The sequence below is a fragment of the Pleurodeles waltl genome, chromosome 11, assembly GCF_031143425.1.
Source record: "Pleurodeles waltl isolate 20211129_DDA chromosome 11, aPleWal1.hap1.20221129, whole genome shotgun sequence".
NCBI classification, from domain to species: domain Eukaryota; kingdom Metazoa; phylum Chordata; class Amphibia; order Caudata; family Salamandridae; genus Pleurodeles; species Pleurodeles waltl.
The window spans coordinates 999,768,561-999,792,981 of NC_090450.1; positions in this window are offsets into that span (position 1 = coordinate 999,768,561).

Genomic DNA, 24,421 nt, shown 5'->3' on the forward strand with positions numbered 1-24,421 from the left:
GTGCAGGCTGAAGACAGGCTGTCCTCTGAGGATGCACAGCTGGGAAACAGGTGCAGTTGCAGGCATGAGCTGAAGATACAGTGTTGCAGAAGTCGTTCTGGCTTCTTTGTAGCAGTTTTGTAGAGTTCCTGAAGGTCCAGATTCAGTTTCTTCGGTGAGAAGGTGAAGTAAAGGATGCAGAGGATTCCTGCTGGAGTCTTGGAATCTGAATTTGAAGAACCACCCTAAGGAGAGACCCTAAATAGCCCTGAAAGGGGGATTGACAGCTCAACAGGTAAGCACCTATCAGGGAAGGGCTCTGACGTCACCTGCTGGCACTAACCACCAGATGCTCCCACAGTGCCCTGCCAACTTGGAATCCAATATGGCAAAACCCAGGGACACTCTGGAGGAGCTCTGAGCACCACCCCTGGGGTGGTGATGGGCATGGGAGTGGTCACTCCCCTTTTCTTTGTCCAGTTTCCTGCCAGAGCAGGGACTAGGGGTTCCTGAACTGGCGTAGATTGGATTATTCAAGGAGGGCACCAAATGTGCCCTTCAAAGCATTTCCAGTGGCTTGGGGAGGCTACCCCTCTCAAGCCTGTAAAGACCATTTCCAAAGGGAAAGGGTATAACACCCCTTTCTAAAGAAAATCCTTTGTTTCTGCTTTCCTGAGCTCCAGCTCTACAAGCAGCAGGAGGGTAGAAACCTGGTTTGAGGGGCGGCAGCAGCTGGGGCTGCCTGGAAGACCTCAGAAGGCTGTAATGGTAGTACTAGGGGTCCTCTAAGGAGCCCCCAGAGTGCATGGAATCATACAACCAATGCTTGGAAAAGCCTTGGGGTATGATTCCAACATGTTTGATACCAAACATGCCTATGTTCAGAGTTAATATTATGTAGCTAGACATAAGTAGTGGCCTATGTCTAGTACACATATAAAATGGTGTCCCCGCATTCAAGAAGTCTGGGAAAATGGTCCTGAGGTTGTGGGGGCGCATCTACTAGTGCAGGGGTGCCCTCACACACAGGTACTCTGCACCCTGCCTTCAGGGCTAGAAGGCCTGCCATAGGGGTGACTTATGAGTATCCTGGTGCAGTGTAAATTGCAGTGAAAGGGTGCATGTACCTATGTACCTTTTCATGCAGGCTGCAATGGCAGTCCTGCAGAGGCCTTTGCATGGGCTCCCTTGGGTGGCAAAAGATATGCTGCAACCCATAGGGATTCCCTGGAACCCCAATGCCCTGGGTACCTAGGTACCATATTCTAGGGACTTATAAGGGGCGACCAGTGTGTCAATTTTGGGTGACATACTGGGTTACCAGTATACAGTGACAAAATTTAGAGGAGCGAGAGCATAATTACTGGGGTCCTGATTAGCAGGATCCCAGTCAACACAGTCAAACACACTGGCATCTGGTAGAAATTGAAGGTAACAGGTACTTTCCTTCAAAACTAAACCACCAAAATAAATATTGGAGGCCTAAATTAAGGAAAATAAATTATCCCCTCTTATTTTTTACATATAAGAAAAAATACACTTTTCACCCAAAACAGGCCCACCCCTCCCAAAAAATGGTCCTTTCAACAAAAGACCAACGATTATCCAAATTGAAAAGCCCAGTCCCAGCTCCCTTCCTACCCTCTCCACCTGCAACAAGGCCCTCCCACCAAAACAAAAAAAAATAAGAAAGGGCTTAGAAGAGGGCATTTTTGATTTGGCTCTGGAGCTGGTCCAGGCTCCACTCGATCCTCTATAGCTGGCTCTCCACTCACCTCTCCAGGTGGTCTTGCCGCTGCAGGATTGGCTGCACCAATGTCCTCTGAATGTTGGAGGGGTTGGCAGCAGTGGCAATCAGGGCACCTGACAGGTGGTGGTGGCACATGTGATGTAATGGCCGGGAGGCAGGACACTGGGGCTGGTGTGCTGAACTGGGGTCCAGGTCAGAGGCAACTATTTCTGCCTCTTCATCCTCCAGGACCACCAGCCACCAATATTCTGCCCGGATGGTCTCCAGCCTCTGCCACCTCACACAGGTCACTATCTCCTGCCTGGTGGGTTGTGCTGGTGGACCAGCAGGAGTAGCGATATTGTGAAAAACAAAAAGAAAAAAGAAAATTTTTAAACAATGCTCTGTGCAAACACTTTTTTTAAATTAAGTAGTGGGTGGCACAGTAGCAGTACATTGCTGGTCCCCTTGGGACATTAGAATTTGATGTGATTATGATTAGGAGAGTCACAGGGCCAATTTTAATTGTTTACTCACACGTGCATAACATAAAAAGCACTGACTGTCTGGAAGAAAATTATTAAGGCAGAATAACACCAGATTAAAAGAACAGTGATTTGAAGGGGTGGTCGGAGCTGATGGAGCTCCACTCCGCGGAATTCTGCAGAGTTGGTTAATAACTCCATGGAATTCCGTGGAGATGGAGTTCCGTGAGCTGTGGAGTGGATCTGAATGCACCCGAACTCGGAAGCTGAGAGAAGCTGGCTTAGTTTGTAGTGGGTACCAGAGGTACTTACACCTTATACCAGGTCAAGAGATCCATCTTAGTGAAATGTAGGCAGTGTCTAGCAGCTTAGGCTGTCTAGGGGTAGCTGTAGCAGAGAAGCCAAGGCTGAATTAGGAGACATGCAAAGCTCTTGCAATACCACTGTAACCGGGTTGCTTCATCCCCGGTACCTTGCGACATAAACAGATTGGACTAAGGGTCCCCGGGGGGCACCTCTCAGCCTAACCCGGAACCAGAAGACTCAGAAAACCCGGATGTCTGGGTTTCCGCAGAAACAAAAGAGGGACAACCAACGCGCGGCAGCGAGGAGGGAGAGACGGATGGCCAGCTGGAGAGACGCGCACAGAGAGAGAGACGAACGGAGGCAAGAATTGAAGAGAAAAGAGACGGCCCCAACCTGGCGACGTGGGGTGAGGGGGCCCCTAATGGAGACGTCTCCCGTCACGTCCCTGGAGGGGCGTGGCTAACCCAGGTACGTGCTTGTTTGCACCACCGATATCGGGCAATCCTCGGGAGAGAGGAGGGAGCAGGAGGTAAAGGAGGGGGAAACGGGGACGTCCACGAATCCTCTGATTGAGAGTGGTGCCCGGGACATAACAAATTGGGTCTAAATAATTTGTTTCCTCATTCATTTTTTTTCTTTCATTTTACTGCTCTTCCCTTCTTGTCACTCTATTTCTGGCTCGATTAAGCAGCCTATTAACCCACCATGTAGACTGTGCAGATAACAGTCCTACAGCCGCTGTCTGCTCATTTCTGATTTATTATTCTATTTTCTTTTTTGTTTGGGTCTTCTCTGTTGCTTGGTCCTGCGGGGCAATGGGGAGCACAGCACTACCGGGTGAGCCCTCGTATCGGGTTGCTGATAACCCCTGCACGTCTCCTCACCTCACTGCACCCTCCCTTTTTCCTAAACCATAAAACCCGAATCTGAGATATCCCGACTTACCTTTATTTTATTTTCCCCACGTCTCTCCGGCTCCACCTCCGGCATCGTTGGACCCTAATATCATCAGAGACCACACAAGGCCTTATCCGGAAGACCCACCTGTAAGACAAGAAAGGGGCAAGTGGTAAAACAGAGAAAGACTGAAAACTGAACAATAAAAAACCATATAAAGGAGATGTAAATAAGAAAATAAAAGGTTTCAACTTGAAAACACCATAACTCGACTTGGTTGAGCTCTGTTCACCCATCGCCACACCAACCCTCTTACAACCACTATAGTCACACAGTACTGATACACAAGAAAGACAATACTCAGTGTTACCAAAAATAAAGGTACTTTATTTTAGTGACACAAGGACAAAAATGTCTTAGAGGCAATACTCCTACTGGAGGTAAGTATTATACACAATATATACACTAGTAACCAAAATCAGGTAAGTACACAGTCAGAAAATAGTGCAAACAGTGAAAAACACACTAGATTGCAATGGGCCTAGGGGCAACAAAAACCATAAACTAAAATAGTGGAATACAAATGTCGGTTTCCCCCGTAGGCAAGTGTAGTGTGTAGCGGGGTGCTGGGAGTGTAAGAAAACACCAAAGGTAAGTAAAGTACCCCACCCCATAGCCCAGGAAAACAGGAGTAAAGTACAGCAAGTTTCCTCAGAACACATTAAGAGTCGTGGTAAAGGATTATGCAAAAACCAAGTAAGACTGCAAGACTCCAACGATGGATTCCTGGACCAGAAGACCTGTGGAGAGAGGAGGCCAAGTCCAGAAGTCAAAGAAGAGTCCAGGAAGAACAGAAGCCCCTGCTAACCCAGATGAAGTTGCAAATGTGGATTCTTCAGTTGGATGAAGAAGTCAGAAATGCACCAAAGTAGACAGCTCGGTGCAAGAGATGTGCCATGTCGAGTCGTTAGATGAAGGCTGGTTTTCGTCATTGGATTCTGCCAACAATCCTTGGCTTATGCAAATGTTGTGGTTGGTGGGAAAAGGCGGTACCTGGGCCCAGGAGGGACCTGTGTGCCTCAACTCAGACTGGGGAGACAGAGGGGGCTCTCAGCACTTTAGAGAGCCCTCAGAAGACCAGGCAGCACCAACAGGAGTCCCAGAACACAGGGGCAAAGGAGTTGCAGAATGCAGTCATCGCAGCACTACACAAAGGGATCCCAACGCCGCTAGAGAACAACTCAGGATGCTGAGCATTACAGAAGAGAGTGCTGGGGACCTGGGCTACGCTGTGCATGTAGGACTTTTGGAAGAAGCGCACAGAAGCCCAAGGAGCTGCAGAACACAGGGGTACTGTCTGGCATGGGGAGGCAAACCCTTACCTCCACCAAATTTGGACAGCTGGACCTTTGGACAGTCAGGATCACTTCGGTCCACTACCGGTGTTCCAAGGATCACGCTCGTCAACAGGAGAGGAGTCCCAGAGAACCTGTTGTCATTGCAGAGAGGTGCCTGCTGAAGCAGGGAAGTGACTCTGTCACTCCACTGGAGATTCCTTCGGTCCTTCTTGTGCAGAATAAAGACAGGCAGTCCTCAGAGCGTGCACAATCTGGAAACTGTTGCAGATGCTGGCTGGAGCTGAAGTTGCGGGGTAACAGTAGCCTTCCTGGATACTTTGTTGCAGTTACAGCGTTCCTGGAGCACTCTGCGGTTGATCAGATGGTCAGAAGCTGAGGCAGAGGATGCAGAGGAGTCCTGGTGGAATCTTGCAAACCAAATCTGAGGAAACACTCAGAGAAACACCCAGAAGAGAGACCCTAAATTGCCCTGAGAGGGAAATTGGTGACCTAACCAGGTAAGCACCTATCAGGAGGGGTCTCTGATGTCACCTGCTGGCACTGGCCACTCAGATGCTCCCAGAGTTCCCTGACAATCCTGAAAACAAGATGGCAGAACCCAGGGGCACTCTGAAGGAGCTCTGGGCACCACCCCTGGTGTGGTGATGAACAGGGGAGTGGTCACTCCCCGTTCCTTTGTCCAGTTTCGCGCCACAGCAGGGACTGGGGGTCCCTGAACTGGTGTAGACTGGATTATGCAAGGAGGGTACCATTTGTGCCTTTGAAAGCATTTCCAGAGGCTCTAGGAGGATACCCCTTCAATGCCTGTAACACCTATTTTCAATGGGAAAGGGTGTAACTCCCCTCTCCTATAGAAAATGTATTGTTCTGCCTTCCTGGGTTTGAGCTGCTCAATCCCCAGGAGGGCAGAAACCTGTCTGTGAGGTGGCAGCAGCTGGGGCTGCAGTGTAAACCTCATAAAGCTGGTTTGGACATACTGGGGGTCCATGGTGGAGCCCCCAGGGTTTATGAATGTGCCGCCCCAATACCAGAATTGGATTGGGGGTTCGATTTCTCAATCTTAGGCACCTCACATGGCCATATTCGGAGTTATGATTGTGAAGCTACATATATGTATTGACATATATGTAGTGCACGCTTATAATGGTGTCCCCGCACTCACAAAGTCCGGGAAATTGGTCCTGGACAATGTGGGGGCACCTTTGCTAGTGCAAGGGTTGCCTCACACACAGTAACTTTGCACCTAGCCTTCAATAACTGAAGGTTAGACATATAGGTGACTTATAAGTTACCTAGTGCAGTGAAAATGGCTGTGAAATAGCGTGTGCACTATTTCACTCAGGCTGCAGTGGCAGTCCTGAAGGATTGTTTGTATGAGCTCCTCATGAGTGGTGAAAGGAATGCTACAGCCCATAAGGATTTTCTGGAACCCCAATGCCCTGGGTACCTAGGTACCATATACTAGGGACTTATAAGGAGTCCAGTGTGCCAATCTGGATAGACATTTCAAGTCTTTTTTGCACCAGTGTGCACAACTGAAAAAAAACTGAGGATTTACCTGGGTCCTCGTTCCCAGGGGTCCTCATTTGCCAGTGGACTCTCTGGCTCTCTGCCTCCTGGCCCTCGATCCGGAGCTGCTGGGCTTGACTGCCAGCGAGCAGCTCCACACCGCGTTGGGTGAATGCACACTGCAGCCGAGTTATGGGCTATACAGTGCAATCACAGACTGTCTGCGATTGCACTGTGTGGCCTATAAATGGGCTGCAGTGCACACGCAGTGAGCTCCACTGGTGGAGCTAGTGGAGTTTTTGGCCGAACTCTGCGCTCCAAGCGAAGCGTGGAGTACCAAAAACTCAGTTGGCTCCACCAGCGGAGTAGAGCTCACCGCCCACCCCAGTGCTTTGATTTTCTTCTAAAGGCTTTTCTAGTAACTAAGAAGATATTTTGAGTGGAAAAAATTAAAAAAACATATCTCTCATTTATGAGTAAGGCATTAGGCACTATGGAGTACATGTTGTTCTTTTAAATTACTGGAGGCATGCTAGCTAGCATTTGGGGTATTTTGCTACTGTCTGCAGCTTGGCAGCTGTAATTGACAATTATCTGTCTTTAATGGTAATGGCCCTGCTTTTCTACAATTGCCTTTTACTTTCTACCCTGACTCCAAAGAGGCAGATGAATAATAAATAAGATGCTACGTCCCGCACATCACATATCAAATGTCGTATTATTATTATCCTGTCTGCCATAAGTAGACAGTGGGGAAAACGATGCACTGCGCTACATGGAAAGGAGCCGGCTATATAGATTTTATATGTCACATTTGTTACAGAGTGTCCCTTACGGCAAACTTCAAATCAGGCACTTAGTCCTACTTTACTAACTGGCCTCGCCCATCACCACAAATTATTTCCAACAAATTTATTTTCTGGCCAGTAAGGAAAGAAAACTTGACTTACTCTACTGCAGGGTAAGGAGAGAGGGATTAGGAGGATAGGTAGAGCTTTTGCTATAGGATAGAGGGGTGTCACTGATCATCGATTCGTCATGTGCCTAAGCTTTGGCTTATTGAGTCAGTGTAATAGAGAAAGGTCTAAAGTGAAAATTCTGAACAGGCATAAAATAAATCTGTTATAGGAAACCATTAAATATATTTTGGAATCACTTCACATGTTTCGTCAAAATGTGGCTCATACCAAGAATGGATATTTCAATTTTTGGTAGGCTTGGACAGAAGAATTTAGAAGTAATAAAGGAGTGAAGTGCTAAGGGTTGATTAAGTGGGTGAAAAGAAACACACCTTGTGTGTTTGGTTTGCAATACATTGTAACTTTATAAATGCTGCATTACCTGAAGCAGATGCATATTGCACAGCCAACACTGCAGTCATGAATTGAACCATACTGCTCTTTGGTCATGGGTGGTGAAATGCCATGGGCATGGAGGGGGTTGATGAATAATGATGGGTGGGATACATCAATCTCGCTTAGCAAATACAGTGAATCAAGGTATTAGACCAAAAATTAAAGTACTCCCCTTTTGAACCATAGATTTGATAACCATAACACAAAGTAAGTGAAGTAGGTGAGAAGAATACCCCTCTCCAGAAGAGCTCCCGTGTTTATTCATTCAAGCAATTATTCAATCATCTTTTCATTCTTCCAAAGTATAATCACCTATAGCCACCATGATTTAAGCTTTACTTTCTCTCATTCAGTCTTTCACCAAAATTGTCAATCCATTATGTATCCATTTAGTTTCCACCCTTTCTTTCAATCACCTTTCTTTCACTCATCCATCCATTTAACCAATACTGAGCCATGCATCATTTCACCCACCCACCCACACATCCTTTCATTTTACTCATTTCACCCATCCTTTCTTTTAACCTTCTATTCTTTCCCGATTCCATCAAGATATCATTTTGAACGTACATTGTGGGAGTTTTTGGTGAGTTGCAGAGAGAAGAGGCCATAATTCAACCACTGCTGTAGTTGGTAAAGCATGGGTGGGGACATGTGAATCACGAGTCAAGATGATGCCCTTGTAGCTAGTGAATATAATAATAGTAATTGACAATAAGCAACCAATGTGACTTACCATCGCCCGTCCCTGCCAAAGCTTCTCCCCTCCAACAGACTCTCCTCCTGCAGCAGCACTTGAGCCAGTGGCACTAGTGGTCGGAGTGGATGGAAAAAAACATTATAAATATTTTAGATGCCAAATACGACTCCCCTTAATTTTTTAAATCAAAAAAATACAACCACAATACATCACTACAGTTGGGTTAGCACTGCCGTATCTTCTATCAAAAATATCACTCTGGACGTTTTGTTGGTTCACAATGTTAGAAAAGCCAGGTTGTCAAGCCAACCAAAAACTTTTCATAATTGAAGGGCAGAGCTATAACCTTTGATGATGATGACTCTGAATCGCTGAAGCACAATGAAGAGGTGGAAAAATGGTCAATGAAAGACATATGGCAATGGTTGGCAACTTCAATGGGAACTCATACTTTCCAGCCATGCTTTACTGTTATGGGAACTGCTGGTATACTACATAAATGAATTACACATCACTCCAGCTTACTTGGGCCTGCAATCTTCACAGTAGAGAGTACCAAAAATCTGTTCTCAGTCCTAGAGTACCACAAGATATATATGGGAGAGGGAAGGATTACCAACAAATGAGAAGAAATCCACAGACTAGTACAGACCATGAACAAAATCAGCTACCAAAAACGAAAAACTAATGAAATAAGGAAAACAGATAATGCAGACATAACAGGAATTTAACAAAAATTGGATAGGGGAGTTGGGAAAAAAGAAGACAGTATAAAAAAAATAAACAGAGGAAAATTAAAAGTAGTTCAACAGTGGACAGAGGTAAAGGTTATGGAAATACTACTAATAATTAAATAGTAGGACTCACTAGGGTGAGCAGAGCCCTCAGCAGTGGCGCTGGTGGTTGGCACCCCCTCCTCCCCAGCTCTTGCCAGACCCACCTCTGCGCTGCCCTACTTCTTGCCCTTAGGTGCTGATGTAAGAAATAAAGAAGATAAAAAAATAGATTAATGGTAAAGTTAATCTCCACAAAATTATATAGCAGGAATACACAGTAACATTGTATTTATCTAAGTCAGGTCTCCTATTGTGCTAGTATCGACTATCGTTGGGTTGTCTATACTAAACTTAAAATTCCTATTCCAAATTTCCTTAACAAAAACTACATTTGGAACAAATGCATTGTAATGAATGATTTTTTATTCTATTCTCGTTTCTCAACCCCCGTGATAGACCAACTCAGTCTCCAAGTTTTGCAATGCATAGATGCATACGAGTGCTACACAACACTGTGAAACTGCTTGCAACTGTACGAGCTACATAAAGAAAGTAACACAGAATCCTAACTCACAGATTACACTAATTCACTATGGTGACAGGAAGGTAGAGGAGTCTGCATTCCGATGAATTCTTAAATATTCAGCCAAAGCATGCGCCAAAGAGTACGATGAGGTAGCTTTGAGCACCTGCCAAGCTCAAATTTTATTTTGATCACATAATAATATTCTTAAAGTACACTAAACATAACTTACCTCTGAGTATGAGCAGCCTGTTATTCTGTAGAACACAAACACAACAAATAATATAGTTAATAGTCACAGAGGCTCGTTATCTCAACCTCTAGTAGGTCGAGCAGTTTTACAGGTCCTGCTTGCGGTCCCTGTTTACACTCCCCCAACGACGTTAGCGCTCCCGCAGGGGGTACATTCTCCCATGCCTGCCACCTGCTGCCAGCATGGAGAGGAGGTGGCGCTGCACATAAAAAAACACTGCTGCCATCTCCACCTCACAAAAGATGGGTCGGGCTGCACCCCTAGGTGGTGCTACCACCCGTAGAGTAGGCAGCTGCTCAGGGGGGCCTTGTGTCACCGCCCCCTAGTTCGTCGCCCTACTCTGCTATGGCGCTGGGTGGGGTGAAGAAAAGAAACAGGAAAAGGAAGGAAGAAATAATAACTAAGGAAGGGAAGCAAAAAATAAACAAATCTAGAAAAAAGTCACAAAAAGCACAAAATATTACAAAAGTAAATATACAAAGACACAAAAAAACCACACTAATACAATAAATAAAATTGAAGGACAGATTAATTAGGAGGGCGGGAGATTGAAAAGATTAGGGATACAAATAGCAAACAAAAGAACATTATTTCAATACAAGACCAACAGCTATCATTATGCACAACCTTTCCTGAATCGGACAGCAAGTTCTCCTGACTGATGGAATTCAGAGACATTGGAGCCAGCAAGTTAGGTTCAGAAGTGAGAGGTGGACATTAAAACACACCATCTTCATCTTTACCACCCACTGAGCATCCACATGAGATAACATACTGGATATAATTGGAATATTTATTGTAGTGTAAGAGCTATACAGCTGTTGGCCAATCAATAGTACTTCAAAGAAATCTATTGGCTGTCACAGCGGTTCTTTATCGCTGCACTCTAGATCTATGCAAAATCCCAATTTTGCGCCAAGTGGAGACGTTTATTAGGTGGCTGCAAAATGGCTGACAAGGCAAATTTCCACCACCAGGATTATTGACAAAGGTAGAAGCAGAGCTAGTGATCTACTTGACTGCGTTACGTGATCGGAAATCAACTTGGACGTCCATGCTGTAACATCTCTGCTGCAACACAAGACAGACCCTAAGCCTAATGCACATCTTTCTTCATCCTCGGGCTCAGATTGCATCAGAAAGGGAAGATGAGACCTGGGCACTGAACAGAGTCTCAAGTTTGGAAACATAGAATATTGCGGTCCTTTTAGAATGTTTTCTTTTCATTGAATGATGAACAACAGCAGAAAACTGCACAACAGATTTTCAAAACAACTTCTAAAATAAAAGTGAACAAACTTTGATTTTAGAATTACATTGACGTGCATAGATGAAATAATTGTATGCAACTAAAGAGACAGAAATGAATGAAAACAAAATAATGAAAATGGCCCATTTTCACCTGCTAGCATCATTTCACCAAAAGCATATGTATAGCGAAAGCAATATTACACTTTATGACTTTCTTAGAAATTTGTAGTAAGTGGCAATAAATAATATTTTATTCCCATCGCAATGATATAACAAAACAAAAAGTAATTACATTGTTGGGAGTCGTACAATAGTATAATGAAGATCATCAAACTCTCAGAGCAGTTGTATAAAGGCAAACTAGAGCTGCAGGCCCCTCCCCTGGTATGGGATTCAAACAATCAGGGTGTTGGCGAAGGACACGTGGTTCAAGATAGTCATCCTCATGATTTGTAGAGTTCAAGATGGACAACTTCTCAGACATGTCTGGAAGTTGTCTATATAGGTCTACTGATAAAATCCAAGATGGCAATTCTACTTCTTCCTGCATGTCACTTCTTGTCAAGGAGGATATAAGGGGATAGATTCTTCTTCTCTTTGCGTTGCAACACTTCTCCTGTGGTGGTCACGCTCTGGCTGGTCTTCTTTTGGACTCCAGTTTTTACTCCTGTTTTTCCTCGGTCTTTCCAGTGATTTTCCAGACATCAAAGTTCTGATTCTCCTTTGTCCTCCTTTCTGTTCTAGGGAGTTCCTGTGTAAGAGGTTTTTTCCCTTTGGGTTTTTCCTCTTGGACGCCTTCTGAAGGGCACGGACTGTGGTGGTGTACTACTGTGCGCAGCACAGTGGCTACCGGAAGGGGTCGCCTCTACCTCGGCCAGAGTAGTACTTGCAAGAACCAAGGTTGCACGCCATCCCCATCTGATCTGCGCGGTAAACCAAAGGTAAAACGTGACAGCAGATGTCCAACTGCCTTGAGAACCACAAAATTTTACAGAAAACTTATGAAAAAGGTCAAACCTCCATGACAGACTTTTCCTGTGGGTCATCTGCCTGCTTGTGCTGATGGATAAGAGGTCATGCTGATAGCTACTAGATAGAACCATACCACATTGAAGTAATCCATGATGCACCCAGCAGGGCAGAAAGAGCTGAGTGATGTTAACTGCTTGAACCCGTCTTTAGAAAATTGTGATGTTGTCCACCCTCCCCATACATTCGACATGATGAAAAGGAGACCTCCAAGATGGGCACTGTTCTAAGAGGGATTCAGGTACTCCCTCTTCTAACATGTGCAGATCAATGTCTGCCTCCGCAACGGAGACCATCTTTGTGCATAACTGGGTCTGAGCCTATTGATATTGGGGATCCTTCAAGAGAACACATCTGATCTGCGTAGTTGTGTTTGTGAGTAAGAGTGACTTATTTGTGGCTTTTTCTTGACTTACGCCTCAATCTGCTGGAGTAAGTAACAGAAGAAAGCTTTGATACTGAAGTCAATGTATTGTTGAATATTTGTGATTATTAGAAAAATCCAGATTTGCTGGAGTTAACGGTGCACATATTTTCTACAGAATATCAAGGGCTATATTCACAGGGCTGGTGAAAATTACCGCAAGGCTCTGAAGTCTCGAGATTCACTATCTCACCACCACAGATAAATTTACATATAGATCCAGCAAAAAGTTCACAAAGTTGCGATCTACCCCAATATAAATAAGGATTAACCATAACTTCCTCCTACTGACTCTATTGAAGGCTGATCTTAAATCCATGAAGGCTAGATGCAAACTGTGCCCTGTAGCTAAAGTATAATTCCCAGTAACTAGCTGCAAATTTGGGCATTGATCTAATGTACACGTGGCCTGAACCTAAACTGCAGATTAGAGATCACATGATTTTGTTTCAGTCAGGAGGTTAACCTTGAGAGAATCACTCTCCCCATTACCTTAACCACAGAGTCTACAAAGGAGATTGGTCTATAGCATCGCAAGTCCTTTCTAGCTCCTTTCTCAAAGACTGGGATCTTTATAGATGTAGAAAAGGAATAGCGTATTCTAATAGGTGGCATTGAAGACGTTAGTTAGGGTTTTAGCCCAATGCTTGAGGTTTGACTTACATAAAGTCTGCTGGAACCCCAGACTGTTAGTGGCATCCATTGTCCCACTCACATAGATCTCCTTAAAATGTGTTACACATATATCTGGTTTTGTTGTGCATTCTACAACACTAGTAGATACCCCATTAAAGTCTGGTTCTCAATTTTCCAGAATGTAGCACTGTTTTTTAGTACATCAGTCTGAAGTAGTTGGTCCCAGGCATCCTTTTTTTAATTTCTTTTTCTCGAACAGCTAAGGCCCACTTGTAACTTACTACAGGATATTATCAGCATATTATTCCTTGGAATAGCTTTTAATACTGTAAGCAAGCTTCGGTGTTCCTTGGAGCAACTGTGGTCAAACCATATCTTTCCCCAGTATTTAGATATTCCGTCCACCCTAACTAGACTATTTGAAAGATGTACGCATATCCTGTTAAAAGCACTCAGTAGGACTTAGCTTGTGTATGATCCTCTAAACACAGGCTAAAATCTTGACAACAAACAACTTGGAGATTATTTAGAAAGAAATTGAATGGTACCTTGTGCCAATTCAATTTGCTTGCTTGATCCCGCAGTGAGATGTCAGAGTGCCTGGGCCCCGTGGATATTGACGTTCTCCCTCATTCTCCAGTCAACAACCAAATACAAGGGATTATGGTCACTAAACTGATTGCATTTCACCTCAAATTGTAGAATAGATTGTACTAATAGGGTTGAAACAAATATATAATCAATAATCCATCAGGAAGTATTGCCTACAAAAGTGATGGTATCTCCAATTTTTCTGCTATGGTGAGTGTCGACTAAAATAAATTCAGCTAAAATACCAGTTAGTAGATGCCCTTGGGTGCTGAGCTCAAAATGACTTTGGTTAAAAACCATCTAGGAATGCGTCCCTGTTAAAATGACACATAGAATATCATGAATGAGTATTGAAATCTCCAAAGAAAATGAACAGATATGGATGAACATGAGTTTCCACAAATTATTCTAAAAAAGACTTCAGGGTCAGCAGATGTTTCAAAATTAACAACTATTAGGCTGGGGGCTTGCTTAAAATCTAGCTGTGTTGCCAATATGTAGCTGGAGCCCTTATCTAGCATTATGGACTTGCACAGGCGTTTTAACTATACCAATGCCACTAAACCCTCTTAGCTCTGCCATGCTGAGACCGAAGGGCTGGAGTTAAAAAGGAGGAATACCCACCCAAATAGAAGGAGTTATCACTATATCAGGTTTCATGTATGCCCACTATAAGCTGATCCCTTAATAAATTGCGCCGACTTTCATCAGCTCTTTTGTTAATCGACTCTGCTGTGTTCCAACTCATCACCTTCAAGCCCGAACCACGTACAGGTACAACGATCACTGAGATACCAACAGCTGTATCTTCGGAACTGTTCTTCCCCTGAAAGGAGCTACTAAGTTTGAGGCCTTGTATAGGTACCACATTCTCTGCATAGCTAAAACCAACATACTCTTGACTGTCCTTCGCGTTAGAGGTAGTAGAGGACTCTAATACCTGGTAATCATTAGTATCTAACAAGTCTCTCAATCTGCCTGTCAGCTTCCCAGGCTCCTGGAGCTCCTAGCGCTGAGTGTACCCTCTGGTGGATAGAAGAAGCCCAGTGTTAACACTTTTATCGTCTTAGGTATGGAACTAGAAAGACCGGCCTCACGTATGAGGATTCCTACTAAATCTGGTTGGTTAAAGTTAATAATAATGCAGCCCCCCTTCCTGATTTTGTCCCGGAACCCCACCCAACCCACTCTTCTGGCCATGATAATGTGATTAGACAAGTCCTTGCTCTTGCCCAGTTTATCGTTACACCAATATGTGACCTTTCGTATGAGCTCAGAAGTGGTTTGAACCTATTGTGTCTCCAATGGCGGAACATCCACTAGAACAGCCACCAATGGAGTGGATTCAGGAGGGGGTTGCAACCTGAGATTGTTTACCGGCTTACTATACAAGATGGGAACAGGGTGATCACCAACCCTCTGCCGAGCTAATGAGGTAGGAGATGGGTCTGCTATTCGAGAAGAACAGGCCAGAGTAGGGGCTGGATGGCCCTCTCCCTTATTACCCAATTTCGGTCTGTAATCCTGCTCTTACTTGCCATCTTTGTCAGATCCTGCAAGGATCCTTGATTATTCCCTGTCAATTCATCACTTTTAGGGGGCATGACAATGCACGTTTTCTCAATGGAAATTGGATGGTTCATGACATGCGCTTTTTGATTAGGATTAACCTCTTGAGGAACATTAGGCAGGTGACCAGTTGTATTACCAATATTGCCTCTCATTAGTGAATTCAGCTTGCTGACAGTAGCTTCTTAGGTCACCAATTTCACGTGAAAACCCTCCATGACAGTATGGAGTAGGTTCACAACTTTATCCAACAAGTTTTGGAACAGGTGCTCCAGTGATAACTTGATAATATATGCAAGGGATGGGGGGAACTCAGTATCCCCTGAAATAGAGTCTACAGAAGCTCAAGAGGGATTACTATCCATGTATTTGGCATAGTTTGGTGTACCACCTTTAGGACTTGTCCCCAAGTCCTTTTTCTTTTTTTCTTGGCAAGTGGCACCCGTTCAAATGATGACATACCAGGGACCAGGAGACCCTGCACTATTGCAGGCTCCTCCATTATAGCAGGGCTTCTCTGTGTTCTGGATCATCTGCCACTTCTGGTGCCTCCCAACCTCAGAACTGCCCCTCTTACCTGCTCCACTGGGCTTGGTATGAGTGTATACGCCTCTAGGCCGAGTTTTTCTTCAGCGCTCTGGATTTCCTCATTTAGAGCCTCAACCGCCAATGTGAGAAATGAAATAATAGACAGTCACTTAGGAGAAAGCTTTGGATCGACCGGCCCATTAGTACTAGAAGGTTTTTGCTTGCCCATACTTACTGCTGAGTTGCAAGCGAAAGAGGGGTGTCCCAGCCCTGCCTCTTCTGGGTGCAAATGGGCAAACTCTGGGCCTGGTCTTTGCCCGTGCATACCCCAGAGCACGCTTACCACAGTCATTGCAGCGGGCATTGACGTGCCTTTCTAGTACTGTGCTCAAGCATGTCAGTGGCCCCAGGTGGAAGAAGAAGAGCGGTGCAGGCTATGGGGCGAAGACCCACCCCAACCAAGACTTGCAAGTCTCCTGTGCAGCAGACATTACACCGCGTTTATAGCACTGTGCACGAGGGTATGGGCGGCCCCAGATGTAACGAGAAGAGCAGTGCAGGCTGGGGTACGAAGTCCAATGCCATCCAAGAAAGGCAAGTCTCCTTGGAGGTGCTGGGGGTAGTTTGGGTATCTATAGTGAGGTTATTCCTGATCCTCATAACACGTTATGTTAGGGTATAGGTATTTGTAGGGTACCGATATCTCCCGAGAGAGAATTCTGGCACCTCAGCTAGACTGAGCTGTCTATGATAAGCCTATTGGAAGAGCCAGTTATTCAGGTTCCCAATTCAAGAACTTAGCTGGCCACTCTGATGGGGCAGGGGAGCTTATTCTAAACCTTTTGGGCGATGTGGGCGAAAGCAAGTTCAGCCAGTTTGGCATACCATATGTGTGGGATGTGGGTGAGAATTAGGCCATTCAAGTAGAGGTATCAGGTTGGAAAGACGAAGTGTGGATGAAGAAGGTTGGCCTTCTGTCTTTTCAGTTTCCTCTAAGGAAAACAAAAACTGGTAATGGACTTTATAAATTCTTTGAGCTGGAACTTCATTTCCACATACTGCGTCTTCCAGCCTTGAGGCCCACTCGCCTTGTTTTGGATTGCTTGTTTTTGAACTTTAGTCCTGTATCACACAATCAGTGCAAACATTTCCAAAGTGAAAGAAAATCAGGCCACCTCCATTTGGTCTTGCATTTTTGGGGGCAATTGAAATGCATTTTTAGTTCAATGGAAAAGTTATGTTGGAATCCCTCAAGATGCCATTGCAGTTCTCGAAGGGGAATTTTGGAAGGTCAGAACTTCAAAACTGTTCTCCACGCCCAGCACTACTGTGGGGAGTGTTAGTGGCCACCACGGATAGCCAAACCCCGCCCCCTCGCACAGTGGGCACTCTGAGATACTGGACAGAATATGTCACCAGATCTAAGTGGCTAGTAGCTACTGGACTCAGCACAGGCAATACTAAGTGAGACGTAAAGGCAGGGGTGCAGGTCGGAGGATGTTGTTGAGGGCTACGCACTGTGCACAGAACCTACGGGGTATAACTGAAGCCCATATTCATAAGTGTTTCTGGTGGGAATGTGGGCAGGAAATGTGTTCTCAAGGAACCATTTGCTCTCAACACTGCTGAATATATGCCATGGGAGCTTTGCAGCATAGGGCTTGGGTACAGGGCGTAGCCTACTGCAGCAAAGAAAGTGGGCAGAGGGTTAGGCCAAGATAATGCACGATGCCCTGAGGAATAGGGAACGTCCAAAGGCCATGCCCTGTAGTTTCTGGGACATAGGAAGTAAATAAAGGGTGACCATTGTCTGTTCCAAGAACAGGCTCTGCTACGCACTGTGCCCAGTCTGCATGCGCCACAGGCACTTTTTAGATCTCTCACTGTTAAAGCTTCTAACACACAAGCTCCAAACAATAGACTCTTCTTTGTAGGTTTTCATTAAAAAGGAATTTAAAAGGAAACCTCCAAAGGTGTGTCTTTACTCAAAGTAAAGTTCCCACTTCTACTGGAACAACCTCCATTATTAACAGACGCTCCCTAATAACAAAGGTGGTGGCAGAAAGAGTTGTAAGGGTCCCACCCACACCCTGCACTGTTATTTTAATGTGATAAAATATAGTGTGCCAAACAAAGAGAAATAAATTGGACTTTGTGGAGTAGAAAATCTGATTCTTCACACAACACCCCTCCCTGTCAGCTCTCTTTCTCGACCTATAGTTTTCACCTCAAAAGAAGGTGTTGTTTGTGGATGAATGCAGATCTGTTATGACACATGATGCTATAACTATTTGGAAAGTATCAATCTCTCATTGAGGGTGTCCAGGCGCTAATCTGGCCGAGCTTTACGTCTAGGTAGAGTGTCATGTCTTCATTTTCTTGTGGAATTCAAGGACTGAAAAGGTGGCTCCTATGTGCGGGGGTAGGTTATTCATTCCTTAGGTGTGAGGTATGAGAAGGTGCATCTGCTAGCTCTGGCTCTGCAGATGTGGGGTATGTGAGCGAGCAGGAGGTCGGCTGAACGTAGATTCCACATGGAATAATATACTGAGATATGATCCTTGGGGATTGCGTACATGAGGTTGGCGGCTATTGTGGTGTAAGAGGCCAGGCTGATCAACTGGGTGGATTCAGTGAATATGGAACAGATGCAGCAGAGTGGGCCTTTGTATGCCAGCTTTGAGGAAGCGCTGAATGAGAATGGGGTGGAAGATGGTGTCAAAGGTGGATGATAGGTCGAGTAGGATTAGACCTGCGATGTCTCCTCAGTTCTTTATCAGTCAGAAGCCACTGGTGCTGGCAATGGCAGCAGTCTGTAGTTGGGCCTGGGTCTAGATGTTTTGTTAGGTTATATGTATTTGTATAATAATGCACAACTCACGCCTGAAGAAATCCTGGTGGGATTACTAACGGAATATCAGAAACACAAATATTGTGTGGACAGAATATTGTGTCAAAAATACTGAGGGCCAAACTATTGAGAAGGTAAGTGCAAATAGGAAAGTATAGATTTACTAATCTCAACTTCACATCTACGTATCTTGAAGATATATATATCATCAAGGTACACATATATGGTGTTTTATATAGCAAATGTTACTTACATATAGAAACTTACCTTCATAATATTTTATCTTCAATATTCTTGACACAATACTTTGTCCCACAATATTTTTGGCTCTGATGTTCTGTGTAAACACCATCCTGGTGCTGAAGCTAGAGGCGTATGGGCTGACTCAGGGTCAGAACTACATGAAGACCCAGGTCTTCAGTGTCTTGCAGAATTCAAGAGCTAAAGATGGATGGGGTCGAAGAGGTGGTGGTTGTTCAGTCATTTGTTGATGACTTTCTGAGAAAATTTGGCAGGATTGGGCAGCAAGGAAATCGTCTGGCTGTTATCCAACTAGATCGGATCTGCTGTGGGTTTCACCAGAAGAGGGAATTTAACAGCATGCTTCTATGCCTCTGGGAAAGTGCCTCTGCTGATGGAGTTGTTGAGTGTCAGAGTCAAGGTTGTGCAGATGGGGTCAATCCTTTGGTGGAGATGAAGTGAGAACAGGTATCTGCTGGGGATCCTGAGTGAACACATCGCATGGTTGCTGCAGATTCTGCCTGCTGGTGATGATGTGCCAGGATTTCCTGGGGGTGTCCACAGGGGATTGTTTCACGGGGCACCAGGGCTGTAATGGTGGATGAGTATGGCTGGGGATGGGTTGAAATTGTTGATGTCTGACCTCTAAACATCAGATGTATAAATAACAAGTAGGAGAAGTAGGACTGTACGAGTACTCTTTTAAATACTCTTAGGTGCCTTTGTGAAATCAGCCCTGAAACATAAAATTCTCTTTCAGTAAAAGTGCAAAGAGGACCCATTCCTTTTCCTAAGTATTCATTGTATATAAATATTCCCATTTTATTTCAATTTTTTACGTTTTGCCACTACTTTGGAAAGGTATGTCAGAGTGCACAGAGAACTACAAAGGTACTAATTTACATACATGGATTCTCTTAACTGTAAAACATTAGGCATCTTCCACTGTGTTACTGCCTCATGTATCTGTGATCCCGTGCACGTCATCAGTACAGCCCTCAAGCAAGGATGCATCTCATAGGACTCTGCAGACAGAAACAGGCAGTTTCCGTTACAGTTTTAAAAGGTACCTTTTATTCATGCAGCAAACACTGCACCGAGAGCCCAAATCTCCACCCCAGCTCAAGCCTACACTGACTCCCAACTAATAATGAAGGAAGGTGGTCCCAGGAGAGCGATGTGACGCCACGTGCGCACACACACACACACACACTCTGATTAAATCCAAACATACACTCTCTCTGAACACACACACGTGATGACCACACACACACACAAAAACTGATTACAAACACACTAATCACACACACACACACACCGACACACATGCTCTGATTAAATCCAAACATGCACACGTGATGACCACACACACACGCAAACTTTGATCAAACACACACTAATCACAAACACACCCAACACACACACACACTCATCTCACACTCACTGACACACGTACTCTGACTACATCCAAACACCACTTTCTGTGAACACACATATTGTGACCAGTGGCGTAACAAAACTTGTGCCCCCCCCTGCAAAGTACCTGGAGCGCACCCCCCTCTGGTCCACTCAGGGGCCTGCTGCCCATGCACAGTGTACTGTGTTGAGGGGGCCCCCTGGTGATCGAGCCCTCCCCCCGCACCACCACTGGTGATCACACACTGATGGCTACACACATTAAATCTGATTACACACACGCATACACACACTTTCTGAAAATATACACACACAAAATCTGATCAGACACACAGTATCCCACAAAACCACACACATACTTTAACTGTAATACGTCTGAACACATGGACCCACACCCTTAATAAATACATATTTTGATCTCTCTCAGAAATTCTCAGACACACGCTCATTCTGATCTCTCTTACACATCAACAAACACACACAAGCGCACACAAACTTCAACCCCACGGACGCATAGTCTGATTACACAGAAGCACACATTCTGAATGTGAACATAAGCTCAGGTCACACACATTCTGATCAAATTCACACAATGATCACAACCACTGGTCACACACACATTTATCTTTTGATCTGTCACAGATGCTCTCAAACGCATACATCCTCTACTCTCTCTGATGCTGATTTCATCTCTCCCTCTCACACACCGACACAAACTGTCATAGATATACAGAAACAGACACTAACGCTGAGGATCACACATGCATCACAAGTTGTGATCAAAGAGCCAAAGGTGAACACAGAGGACTGAGTGAAAAAAAATAGGCTCAGATGAAAGAAAGTATTTGCTGAACCTTTGGTAACCTCCACTTCAATCACTTCTAAAACTAAGGGGCAGATTTAAGAAAAGCGGTGCTGCATCCAATGCAGCCCCACTTATCTTGCGCCCATTAGCGCCCCCTAATGCCACCATGTGTGCTGTATCTAAAATATGGTGCACCATGGCAGTAGTTAGGGAAAAAGTGTCAAAAATGTTTATGTTAGTTTGGCGCTTTGGAGGATTAGCGTCAAAAATGTTGGCGCTAATCCTGAAAAGCACCTTGAGGCCCATTATAAATATTGGTGTGCCTCTTTTTAACGTCTGCTCTGTGCAGGTGTTGAAAATCACACAAAAAATGGGGCAAAGAAAATATTTAGATTTCTTTGCGCCATTTTTCAGCCCCCCCCCCCATGGGGGAATGCAGCCCTTGCATACATGATGTCTGGCGCAGGCATAATGTGGCACAAGGGGTTACAAAGTGGCGCAATGTATGCATTTCACCACTTTGTAAATCTGGTGTTGCGATTTTGGCCTCGTTGGGCCACATTGGCTTTAAAAAATTATGCAAATGGGGCACAAGGTGATGATAGGGGCTCCTAAATCTGGGCCTAAATGTTATCTCTGCACTACACAGCCATGGATCTGTCCCTCTTCAGATCCATCACATCTCATGTGGCATTCTCATCTGAGAAACGAATCTCTTGGGAATGAGTCCACAAAAGCTCCTTTGAACTGACTGTGGCAGGGAGGGACAGTCCCACAGGGACCCCGAAACGTACAGGTAGGGTGCTGCTTCTGAAGGCCTTGGCCAGAGTCTCCTACACTAGAGACGTGACTGACTCTGCCTGACCCATCGAAGACAAAGCAGTTGTGAACTCTCACAGTCACTGAAAAGGCGAATGTATCTGTGGGGTGGGCACCCTGTCCCTGCTTTGGTAAAAATGATATGGTTTTTAGGTCAATGGGAAGTCTAGAGGAACGGTCATCAAGCCTGAGACAGGAGACAGTCAGTTTGGGGATGGTAGCTTCCTCCTCTCTCTCTCTCTTTCTCTCTCTCTCTCTCTCTCTCTCTCTCTCTCTCTCACACACACACACACACTCTCTTTCTCTCCCTCTCTCTCTCACACACATACACACACACTCTCTTTCTCTCTCTCACACACACACACATACACACATACTCTCCCTCTCTCTCTCGCTCTCTCTCACACACTTACACACACACTCTATTTCTCTCCCTCTCTCTCTCACACACATACACACACACTCTCTTTCTCTCTCACACACACACACATACACACATACTCTCCCTCTCTCTCTCGCTCTCTCTCACACACTTACACACACACTCTCTTTCTCTCCCTCTCTCTCTCACACACATACACACACACTCTCTTTCTCTCACACACACATACTCTCCCTCTCTCTCTCGCTCTCTCTCACACACTTACACACACACTCTCTTTCTCTCCCTCTCTCTCTCTCTCACACACACATACACACACACTCTCTTTCTTTCTCTCACACACACACACACACACACATACACACTCTCTTTCTCTCCCTCTCGCTCACACACACACATACACACACTCTCTTTCTCTTTCTCTCACACACACACATACATACTCTCCCGCTCTCTCTCTCTCTCTCACACACACACACACACCCACACACACACACATACACACACACTCTTTCATTCTCTCTCTCTCTCACACACACACTCATACACACATACTCCCCCCCTCTCTCTCTCTCACACTCTCTCTCTCATCACATTCACTCTCAGGATTCCAGGCACCAGCAAAAAGATACAGGGAATTTGGGCACACAAGACACTACAGACCTCTCCTTGATACAAATAGTTAGCAACACAACATAATTTTCACTACACGACCAGCAACATTATTATGCACAACCTTTAATTGCCGCTCCTTCTTGGCAGCCACAAAGCATCCTGGTACACTCTCCTCTTCCCACTCAGACCTTTCTTCCAAAATCAGTCGGCACATTCTCCACATTGATGCAATTCAGAGACTCTGGAGCCGGCATTTTAGGTTCAGAAGTAAGAGATGGTCTTTGAAACACACCGGCTGCATCTTTACTGCCCACTGAGCACCACATGAAATAACGTACTGGATATAATTGGAATATTCATCGTAGTCTAAGAGCTATGCAGCCGTCGGCCAATCGATAGTACTTTAAAGAAATCTATTGGCTGTCACAAGGGTTCTTTATCGCTGCAATCTAGGCCTATGCAAAATCCCAATACTGCGCCGAGTGAAGACGTTTATTAGGTGGCTGCAAAATGGCAGAGAAGTTAAATTTCCACCACCAGGGACATTGACACAGATGGACGCAGATCTATTTGACTGCGTTACGTGATCGGAAATCAACACGGACGTCCGTGCTGTAACATCTCTGCGGCAACACTAGACAGACCCCAAGCACAATGCGCATCTCTCTCCATCCCCGGGCTCGGGGTTCCATCAGAAAGGGGGGATGAGACCTGGGCCACACTGCACAGTCTCAAGTTTGGAACCATAGAATATTGTGGATCTTTAGAATATGTTTGTTCATAAAATGATGAACAAAAACAGACATAACCCCAAAGTAGCAACAGAAAACGGCAGAACAGAATCTAAAAACAACTTCTAAAATAAAAGTAAACAACTCGTGTTGATTTTACAATTATGTTAACCTGTATAGATGGGACAGATGTATGCAATTAGAGGGACAGAATTTAAATTAAGGGAAAAATAATGCAAATGCCCATTTTCCCCTGCTAGTATCTTTACACGAAAATCGTATGTAGAGTTGAAACGACATTAGTGATATTTGATTCTCATCGCACTGATATAACAAAACGAAAAGTAATGAACTCGCTGAGAGTCGTAGAATGAAATAATAAGGAACATCAAACTCTGAGATAAGTTGTTTAAAGGCAGAGTAAACTAGAGACTGAAGGCTCTTCCCCTGGAATGGAATTCAAACAGTAGTGGGGTTGGAGAAGGAGGCTTGGCTCAAGGTGAGCATCCACATCATGCAGACTTTTCAAGATGGACGGCCTCTCGGATGCGCGCGGAGGTTGTCTATTTAGGTCATTGCATAAAGTTGGGATGCCTTGTAGACAGCTCGTGGTGCATTTTGCGCTAAGAAAAGAGTACCAAATGCTACAGGACAGAAACAGCAG